A 9,499-nucleotide genomic window follows, 5' to 3' on the forward strand; every position below is an offset into this window, starting at 1 on the left:
CCCGATTGTTTCAAGTGTTGTGGGAATACTGTGATATTTTCTCTCACATTTACTGTAAGAACCCTGACACTACACAGACCGGTGTCATTGTGCAAACACTTTACATCCACAACAGATGTCCAACTACACAGAGATTTTGAACACGGGTTTGACCCCGAAAAGAAAAATCACACAGAGAAGATCCACTTCAACATTAAATGGTTTCGCCCATGGGTCGCGCCCCACGCCTACAAAGGTTTGCGTAATCCTGGAGACAAACAAACAATATCATACTGTACTGTTAATATTCATGTAAATACATTTTAGGTATCGTATAAAAAAAGTTCTTGAGAGCCCTCTAGAATTTGGATTGATAGATATTTTCCTTCCAGATGAAACCTAGGCCTGAGAACAGGACGGCTGTGACCCCCAACTGTCAGCGAGAGGAATCAAATAAGTCCCCTTACTCCACCCACCACGGCCATCTGCTGCTCCTATTCACCACATCTGGAAGACGCATCACCTAGAGGCCACCAGCAGCAGCCAATGACGCACCCAAACAAGATGGCTGTATGTGTGTGTTATAGGAGCGCGTGTCTGTTGTATGTGTTAGTGTCCTCGTAAAAGGAAGCTTCCGAGTTCAAGATCTCAGCGCTCCGCGCTTCCTTCTCACGCACAAACGCACGCGCACATAAGCGATCGATCCAAAAACGTGCACTCATACCAAAACACGTACGTCACCAAACACACCCACACGCTGCTTTGAGCCCATCGTTAAATCTCAGTGACAGGAGCAGACCAAAGGCATTCCTCTGCTTGCCCCAACTCTAACTCTGCTTCCAGCCATAATTACCACGTACTAAACAAACACAGCTAAACATAGACACACACACACACACACACACACAGATGGAAACATACTATCTCCAAGAATAAAAGGCTGCCTACACTCACAGTGCAGATCTCTTCACTACTACAACCACTACATTAAAAATGTGCGTGAAGGTTAAAGGGATAGTTTGGTGGGTTTTTTTTAAAGTGTGGTTGTATCAGACACTAATGGCGCTTTTTCACTACACAATTCCACCACGACTCGACTCGTTTTCTTTTTGCTTTTCCATTAGGGACCGTACCTGGTAACTGGTACCTGGTACTTCTTAGTACCTGATCTGGCAAGGTACCAAGCAAGAGCTGGAACTAATCCCAGATGATATTTGAGCAAAAAGGCATGTCACACCCTGGACAAGATAGGATGATAGTGATGATAAGAATTGTTTGTATTGATTCTTGAAATCCACCTGTTACACAACCGTTCCTGGTCGCCATCTCTCCTGTTACTTCTTCTCTCCTTTCCATTCTTCTTTTCACCCACCTCTCCTTTCCTTTCCTTTCCTTCCCTTCCCCCTCCGCTCTCTCCTCTCTCCTACCCCCCTACCAGTCTAGGCAGATGGCCATACACAAATAAAAGTTCACTGAACTGGTCCTTCACATGTCGGAAAATGTTTAAATGTTTCCCAAAACTCGAAATATTGATGAAAAAAGTCATACCATGTTTTATGTTGTTAACAAATCACACACCTCCAAACCCAATTGTTAATGTGCTGCATACAACTGAAAGGAGGAGTGTGCATCAGTGTGTTCTGGTGCTAAACTCTTCTTCACTCGAGCTCAAGACAAAAAAAAATCACAGATCTCCATCACTTGTGTATGTGTGTGTGTGTGTGCGCAGCAGCTTCTGCGGAGACTAATGAAATGTGGACAGCTTTGAGGAAACAGCAGTCCATTTAGCTGCCTCTCTGTAAAATAAATAACATCAGCTTCAAAGCCACACTTTAATGGTGAGTTGGCAAAGCCATTCATGCTCCCTGGTGAGCTGGTCGGGATCAGAGTGGACTAAACTCATGCTGTCAGCATTGGAAAAAGGCAGAAAAATACTATCGTTGGTCCACTTCAAAATGCTGCAGTTACTTTTACTAAAACATATCGATGCATTTCTAAAAGCTATGAGGCGACAGGTTTCGGGAATAAGTAAAAGAAAGAGTTTACATCATATGAAATGCTGCTTCACTGGCTTGTATTCTGACCACAACACAGTTCTATGAGGACTCTGTAAGTGAAATTGTGTTTCTTTCTCTCAAAATGCCTCAGGCTGTTAAAATGTGACAGTTTTCAGGAAAACAGGAAACATTTGGAAGTGTTGCTGGGTTATTATGCAGTGGGTTTACTAGTCTGTACCACTTAGGATCAGACTGAGCTGAAATACAGGAGTTACACACATTTGGTTGAGTGCATCTAAATAGTGCAAAGTTGAATGCCTTTTATTGTGAGGTCAGGTGCACATGGATGTGGGACATTTTATTTAAAGCACTGGGATGTTTGAAAGTGCAGCATTTTTCCTCACAAGTTACTGTAATTACTTTAATCCCGTTCCTTTAATGGCTAATGGAGCACTTGGCTGAGACTAAACAGGCGCTTTCTGTACACTAAACTCCCTGAACCAAAACAGAAGAGCAGACGTGTTAGGAACAATTTACATTAGCGCAAAACACAGCACACGCACTCAAACAACACATCCCTCAGACCTTAACAGTTAAGGTCTATAAAACACATGCATAATGCATAATGGGTTTCGTAGCCTGGTCTGATGAATCATGAGAGAGAGAGAGAGGTGGTGGAAGGTGTACTGGGATCAAGATATTATATGATGGGTAAGCCGATACTGGTCAAACTCACTGGCTCAAATATTGGAAAAAGTTAAATTCCATACAAAGCCAGCATTATCATTGTCATGTTTTGGGCTATGTACAGTATATGTTGACCAGTGAGAGCAACAATGGTAAATGTGGCAAATCTTCACTCCAGATATAAAGTAAATGGCAGAACAGAGAAAATCAGGATCGTAAAACTCTTAACTGCTTTCCCCCCAAACATTTCTCTTTGAATTAAACACGTTTAATTGCACATACTATGGCATTTCTAAACTAAAAGTATGGCATATTGATGAAATAGTCAACAAAGATATTCATTTTAGTCCAATAAATATCCATTAACGTGCAACATTACACTACACTAACACTACAATGTAGAATATTGTCCAAGAAGAAATACAAAATAATAATAATATGTACAGATAAGGTACACCATGTGCAGAAATGCCTGTACTTGTATGAACTCGTGCTTGTGTCTGTTTATGAATGGCTTTTGCAGCAACTTTGAAACAGGACTCTCTTTCAGCATGTGTTTAAAACCTGTGTCGTCAACAAGTCACATATCTGTTGCTATAAAAACACCTATGGCGCTCATAGTGTTGACATATCAGAATTACCAGCAAGCAGCTGTTGAAATGTCACGGCGAGCTGGTTTGCACTGTACTGAATTGTACACGATTGTCAGCTGCAGTTGATGTGGTGTGTGTATCTTTTTTTTTTTTTAACCGGACACGCGCAAACCGTGGCGGTGTGTCCTGAGCCTTAGGGAGTGTTAAGAAAGCAAAAGAGGAAGAGCGTTGCAGAGAGACAGGAGATGCTGGGAGCAATCTAAACAAATGTGACGGAATTGGAATGTGTTTAAGCAGGCGCAATGACTGAAGGTACACTGTCAGCCTGGCAAACCTGCTGTCAGTTACATACTAAATGCTTCTGAGTGCAGCAGAGCAAATAGGACTGCATTCTTACCACAGCTCAGGAGTTTAGTTCTCGGGGAGTCTCATGTGGTTCTACGCTAAGAATTTTGCCTTCTTCCACAGATGTAGAAGAGACGGCCGTCTGAGCAGACCGAAATTAATGATGGGCCAGAGAGATGCAGACAGAGGCAGAAGAAAGGCTTGACCTCTCTGGTCTGGCCTGAGTTTCGTTGGGTGGAGTGACACACAAGAGGATGTTGATATTCCGCACAGGAAGACTGACAAAACAAAGGGTCTGCTGGACACATTTTTGTAATGGTGGAAAAGCCTCTCAGTCAGTATCCACATCGTGTTCCGCAGCAAAAATGACTGAAGCCGGTGTTCTGACTATTTTGAACAAGTGTTAGGTGCTCACTTCGAGTAGAAATCGAAACGTGCGGTCAGGATGATCAGGTCGAGCGACGTGATGCTGGAAGTGGACGCACAATTCTCCCCTGCCAGCTGATCTCAGAACCCCCTCACATATTTTGCAAAGGAAACATTCTTTTACTATTCGTTATTTGGAAACTTTTCAGACTCACAAGCAATGTGCAACAGGGTCTTCCAGGGTCTTTGAAAACCATTGCCATTAAGGATCTGACATTGCCTGGTTTGGTTCTTTTCAGGTTCTCCCTCTCCTCAGCGGTCAACAGAGCGATCCACCTCATATTTGATTTGGCAGAGATTTTAGGCCGGATTCCCTGCCTGACGCAACCCTTCCATTTATCCAGGCTTGGAACCGGCACAGAGAGCACACTGGATGTGGGCTAGAGCTAACTACAGACACGCGAGCATGTCAAGATGCCTCTTATTATCTGGCACTATAAAAAAAAAAAGGGCATCCCAGTACTAAACTGGCTTTTTTGGGGGAGAGAGGAGAATTATAGCCAAGCTATTATCTCTGATGGACAACATGTCCCACCCCCTGCAGGACACCGTCACAGCACTGGGCAGCTCTTTCAGTGACAGACTGAAACATCCTGAATGTGTGCTGGAACAGTATCACAGGTCGTTCCTCCCCGCTGCTGTCACAGTAGACCACATGTCACACGTTCCTCATCCTATGTGCAATATAACCACTGTAATTTCATATCAGTGCAATATCTCGCAATGTGCAATCCTTATTTATACTGTAAATATTCATATCCCATATTGTACATATTTTGGTTACTTAATGTTGATATTGTATATTCTATTTCCTATATTCATAGAAGTGAAAATGCAATGTTTTGCATAATTTCCCCATTATGGCACTATTAAAGGACTATCTTATCTATTTTTTGCTTAAACTACTGGAGCGTTTGGAAAGTACTTCAGGTCTTTTCTTCCCAAGTGTTCAGAGGCCTGGCTGACAAAAACAAAAACATCTGTGTAGAGTTGTTTTTTTGTCTTTCAGACTGTACATAGTTATTAAAGAAAATCTGCTCGTATCATAACATCTGTGACAGAAGGAGCCCGAGTTCCATTGTGAACAAACAGCAGAACAGTCTGTGACACGGCACAGAGGGAAAGAGATCAGACGTGGTGTCTGAACAAGGAGCACATGGCTCTCATTCCCTCTTATATTGCCTCAGAAACTCTTTTGTTTCCATGACAACCACACACCAAAGTCACACAGCCATATGAGGCCTGTGCGCACGCGCACGCCTGTGTGTTAATTTACAAAAAAAAGAGACAAGAGATAAATAATGGAGACTCCACTGAATAAAATGGAGAAAGGGTTGTGTGTGAGAGAGGTGATGAAGAGAGAACAGTGTGCAGACTGGCCGGGTCAACACACCGACAAAGCAAACAGCCACAAGAAGCAAAACAGATGGTGTTGTCTGCTCCGGGAAATCTCAGGACAGTCAGACCCCCCCCCCCCCCCCCCCCCTCCGAGAACTTCCCAATAACCCTGAACACCTTTATCATCAAATATTTAGATATTATAGTATAGTATCCAGACTATTCACAGACTTTGTGTTTTCCAAGTGCTCAGACATTATTAAAAGGCATAGTTTATGATTTTTTAAGAGTGGTTGTACATACCCCACAGAACCATACTGACACAGTTAGTACCTCATGCCATCTAGAAGACTGGTAACTAGTATTTTGCAATCTTCTGTCTAGGGATTATTCAATTCAATGATTACTAAATGAATCGTCAACTATTTCGATAATTGATTAATCGGTTTGCATGTTTGTTTCAATAACCAAAACAAGTTTATCTGATTACTTAAAGCTTCAATATTTTCTGGTTTTCTTGCTCCATAGAACAAAGAAATCCTTAAAACTGACCGATTTCGGTTTGTTGACAAAACAAGCCATTCGAGATTCTCATGATTTCCGGTGTTTGGTAAACACCAATCAACATTTTTCAACATTTTCTGACATTTTACAAACCTGACGAGTACTCGACTAATTGTTAAAATAATGGACAGATTGTGAGAAAAATCCTCAGTTGCAGCCCTAGTTTTATCATGAAGTCATGTCCAGATTTGTCGTTACTGTGCGCAACGTTAAGACACAAGACAATTTGAAATCTAAGTTGGCAAATCAGAGCATTCAGACTGAGACACCTCTGACGATCTACGTCCCTCCCCTCACCTATGGTCATGAGCTGTGGGTAGTGACCGAAAGAACGTGATTGCAGATACAAGGGTGTCCAGGGTGTCTGGACTCTCCCTTAGAGATAGGTCCTCTGCATCAAGAGGAGCCAGATGAGGTGACGGGCATCTGGTTAGGATGCCTCCTGGATAACTCCCTGGTGAGGTGTTCCGGGCACAACAAGAATAATAATAATAATAATAATAATAATAATAATAATAATAATAAAGGGTGTTCTGTGTTTTTTGCAGTCCAGACTAAAAACCATATATAATAGTTCTGGCCATCTGAACAAGATCTAAGTGACACAAACTTACCAAACAAGGTAGCAGTAGACCAGCAGCTCAATGTCCCATGTCTAATTTAATCTATAGACCTTTAAGTTGCCAAAAGGGCTGTCTAATGATAAGAGAAAGCAACAGTGATATTCACGATGTATATCTTGCACTTTATGTTTGTCTAGTTGTACTCATGTATTTCTATGTTTGTATTGTAGTTGTTGTCTTCCTGTTTTTATTTAACTATGTTGTGTGCTGCTGCCTTTCTTGGCCAGGTCACCCTTGTGAAAGAGATCTTGATCTCAATGGGTCTTTTATCTGGTTAAATAAATGAGAAATAAAATAAAGGAGGCATAGGCACAGAACGAACTACAAAAACCAAATCCCTTTAAATCCCTTTAACCACTTCCATAGTGTGTGCAGAGTGGATGAGCAGCATGTTAAGAGCTGTAGTCTTCCACAAGCAATCCGATCACCCAGGAAGTGACTCCAGCTGAAAGGTCAAGTCTTTCTTTCCGTGAGTGCAAATATGTACATAAGCTCTCCAGCGGAGACTGATGGGCCTGTGTCAGGGTGAAGGAATCTGCATCTAATTAGAATTAGAAGCCGTTTCAGTGACAGCAACAAAAGGACAGCATCCGTCTAAACCTGTGGTACCTCACTGGGATACAGCCACCCAGAATAACCCACCACATAAATCAAAACCAAATGCTGACAAATGCTCCTCTCCTGCTGCTGGAATGCACTGCACAAACATCTCAAGTCTTTTCAGATGGGATTCTTTTGCCATGAATTTCTATGAAGTGGGAGGTTAATTATTGCATTTATTTAGGAGAAGTGCAGGACTTCCTGTGGTGCTTTCTCTGTTTTTCTTTTCTTTTTTTTACACAGGGCTGTGCAAAATGAGGTCAAGTACAAAGCGGGGCTAACGTTGATGAAACAAAAGTCCAGAATGCAAAGATCTTTCAATTTACTCTGAATTATATTAAGGAAGTAGCAGAATGTGTGTCTTACCGCAGTGCAGGCACAGAATGGGGCAAAAACCCTGTCTTATATGACAACACACCCCACATGAAGCCGATCCAGGACCACCTCAACCGTGAAGTCAACACCTCAGCACATTTCCAATCATTAAAGTTGGTTTACTCAGTTTATTGGTGGGCTGTCTTCCACAGGGAGGGAACATGTCACATTCCACATATTAACACATTTTTATCTCCTGCATTTTTTGGTGGAACTGATTCCAGCGGCTACACTTCAATCCACCGTTCACACATGCTTCTGTTAGACATGAGAGTATCATGATAACAGTGACAGGAAAGTTCAAGCAAAGATCTGTCTTTTTAGTGTGTGCAGAATAAGGGAACTACAGTATGACAAGCAGCGTGCACTTGCAGGAACCAATCAGGTTCCTTAACTTTAAGATAAACTACAAGCTCGGGGTGGAATTCATCCACATTTTTGTGCACATCTTCTGACATAATGAATGATTAGATCCAGAAATAGCAGAAATGCAATATTATAGATGCTAACTGTCATTACGCACCACAACCACCAAATACCTTCATTTTCTTTCCACATATAAAAAGGGTTTATATCTCAATGTAAAGAGTATTTGAGAGCCATTTCAAAAGTTTCAACGCAGAATTGATTTCCCAAATTATGGCAATAATATTGTGAATCGCAATTATCGTGGTCAGGATAGTCTCGACAAGAAAATGTCCACGTCGTCTACTACAGACTACATTCACCCAATGCAGGTTCATTAATAATCCTCAAAAATGCGTTCAATATTTCACATAGAAGGGGTCAACGAGTAAAGAAACGAAGAGCCACGGTGTGTAAACTTCAGAGGCTGCACGGAGCAACAAGGCATCTGACAAACACGAGACACCACCACAACAAAGTAAACAGCCATTCACAAATATCTGTATTATTAATGTTACTTATAAACAAAGACACATACCAATGCAGCGTGCGCGTGCAGAAACACAGACGAACGTTATGATTTTCGCGGTGCCACATGACACCCGTGTGTCTCACAGCAGAAGCTCAGTCAAACTAACAGGCTCAACAGAAGCACAAGGCGAACGTACCGTGAAGGCAGCACCGGTGACGACTGGACGTATCTCCCCTGGACGGTGTGTCTTTCTCCCGGTGAAGCAGCTCGGGAGTTTCCTCTTCTCTGTCACCAAACCTCCGCCAGCTCCCCCTTCTCTTTCCGCTGTTTTCTCTCCTTCTTTCCCCTTCCCTCTGCTCTGGATGACGAGCGACGTTCTCGCAGAGGAGAGAAAATGGGCGGGCGTTGCAGCGTTTGGACAATCCAACCGACCAATCAGCGGTCGATATGACAACAAGTGACGGCTTTGAACCAATCTGGTGCTACTGCCCGCACACAGCCATGCGCTGATAGGCTGAATGAGCGGAGACCGCCCAGTTAAAATTACAACTACAGCTGCCACGGAAAGCCACATTTAAAAAGTGTTATTTTAAGTCTCGAAGCTATTTTCATGATTTACAGCCGATGATTTGGGTCAAGTGAAGAAAAAAAGAAAATTTTTGACAGAATTGTTTTGACAGACATATTTTTGTGTGTGTGACTTGGGAAAAAAATGTAGACTTACTGTAGCAATATTTTAAAAATCAGATTTATAGCCCAGATTTGGTGTATTTGTCTTTTAGAACTTTTACTAGAGTTGCAATGATTATTTTTCACTGATTAAAACAAGCTTTCTGATTTTTCCACTTCTTAAATGTGAATATTGCGAATTATTTTCTGACAATTTACAGACTAATTGATAATAAATAATCAACATATAAACCAATTATGAAAATATCCGTTAGTTGCAGCCCTAATTCTTACGATTTTTTAAATATTTTTCTTACGAATTTTGAGAAAAATTTAGGTTTAAATCTCAGACCTTTGCCGACAAATCTTTTATTTATTTATTTTTCCTCAAAAACGTTGTTTCCAGTGCCTTCATTAATTACATTA

At 41.7% G+C, this 9,499-nt stretch overlaps 1 protein-coding gene across 1 annotated transcript in view; it reads right to left on the minus strand.

Annotated features, from left to right (window-relative positions):
- The window catches only part of ccdc102a (coiled-coil domain containing 102A), a 46,733-nt gene extending 37,944 nt beyond the window's left edge, over positions 1–8,789 (minus strand). The window contains exon 1 of the mRNA XM_058629064.1: positions 8,601–8,789. The gene's annotated coding sequence lies outside the window, so the exon portion shown is untranslated. The remainder of the gene's footprint in view (positions 1–8,600) is intronic.
- Between the last annotated feature and the right edge of the window lie 710 nt (positions 8,790–9,499).

This window comes from Solea solea, chromosome 5 (genome assembly GCF_958295425.1).
Source record: "Solea solea chromosome 5, fSolSol10.1, whole genome shotgun sequence".
Taxonomy (NCBI): Eukaryota; Metazoa; Chordata; class Actinopteri; order Pleuronectiformes; family Soleidae; genus Solea; species Solea solea.